Genomic DNA, 1,827 nt, shown 5'->3' with positions numbered 1-1,827 from the left:
AAAAAAAAAAAAAAATCAGTAAATTATTTGGAAAGAATCCTTCTGATCAGTCACCCCAAGGCACAAAGGCAGTGCTAGAAGGGTGTCAGAAAGGAACAGCTCAAGCGTTTTGACTCTGCAGCATTAGGCTATTGTAGAGATCTCACAGTAAAGCAGCACTGTGAAAAGAGCACAGAGAATTTTATGGGTTGGTCAACAAAACACACTTCCTGTATTCTGAGACCCAGTAGCTGGAATAACACAACAATATCAGTGCAAGAATGGAAATGGTAGGTATCTTGAGCTAGTGGTATAAAACATACATGCATATTGTCAATTTAGTTTATGCTGTTGCTCACAGAATGATGAAACTAAAGCATTACTGAAAATTCAGGCTCTGTACACTAACAATGGTGCAAAAGCACTCAAATATCCTCTGGTCTCTCAGTCTGCAAGAAATAACTCAGGATGCCATTAAATTAAATACTTCTAATACCATTATAAGAACAGTACACTCCATCATACTTACAGGATGTGACACAATACACTGCTTAACATGCTTAAGGCCAGTGAACAATTTGCTGGGTAAGAGACAAGAGGTTGAGCTGCTCAAGATAACACTGTCATCAACAATGAGATCCAACTGACTGAAAATTTTCTTTTTCAGTTCCAGGTTCTCGGGAGTACATTCCTGAAATAAGAACATAAAAACAGTATTAGTAGACTTCTATTAATAGCACTTATCCATGCATTTCAGGCTTCAGTGATCCAATCAAAAATATAAGAACTCCATACAAACCACCAGTTTTAATTCAGCATGGATACACCAGTAAGCCACAAAACAAAAATATCTTCCTATATACAAAGAAAGTGAAAGTCCAGGAGGTTCTCTACAGCAGAAGGGAGATGACCACACACCAGTGCAGATTGAACATAAAACAGATTGTTCTGGTTTGCATATCGTATAGACTTCTACTGATGCACAGATGTAACACAGTAGGGAGGAATAAGACCTGTTTTTCATCACTGTTTTTGATTGTTTTTAAGAGAACATCAAATGAGGTAAGTCAGTATTCTTTTTCAGACAAGATGAAAATGAACATACGTAGCTCAAAAGAAGACAAACCTGCAGTTCCCGCAACTACGGCAGAGAATACCATCTTTAAGAGTCTGCACTAAAATACCTGCCATACTCAAAAAGTTATTCAACCTATTTCAGCCCAGAGAAAGATTTCTGAAAAAGAATGCATACTATCAAAACTTCTCACAAAGCTAATGAACATGCCTAGCTCTGCAGAACGGCAGTGTGAAATTTCACAGGTATGAGCCAACAGCCAGATTCAATCTCTAGAATGTTAAAAGTTATCCCCAGGAGCTGCCTGAAGGAGAGCATGCAGAAATCTGGGACCAATGAGGATGCGGGAAAACAGAGAATCCTGGAATTAACAGGAAATACTTCCAACTGACCAGGACGAGGACAGCCTGCTTGGATTCTTTGTTTGTTTGTTTTTTTACCCCCTAAAAGTGTTTCAAAAAAATCCAAACAGTATTCCAAACTTCCAAGACTTCAGCTTTCCCCTTAAAACATAAAGACAATACCTACTTTTTTTCCCCATGTATCAGCCTTTCATCCCATCCTTCCTGTTATACTGAACCAGACAGGAATGCCCAGAGCCAGAGTTTCCATCAGGCCAGATATAAAAGGGTTAAAACTAATTTTAAGCTTTATTAGGATATAAGCAAGTTGTAAGGGACAGTACTAAAAGTTCCATGATGTAGAAAAGATAAACAGGGTCATTTAAGAACTCCAGATAGAGCCCAAAGCAATAGATGGCGTTATCAAAACAA

This window comes from Meleagris gallopavo, chromosome 1 (assembly GCF_000146605.3).
Source record: "Meleagris gallopavo isolate NT-WF06-2002-E0010 breed Aviagen turkey brand Nicholas breeding stock chromosome 1, Turkey_5.1, whole genome shotgun sequence".
Taxonomy (NCBI): domain Eukaryota; kingdom Metazoa; phylum Chordata; class Aves; order Galliformes; family Phasianidae; genus Meleagris; species Meleagris gallopavo.
This window is presented reverse-complemented; position numbering follows the sequence as displayed.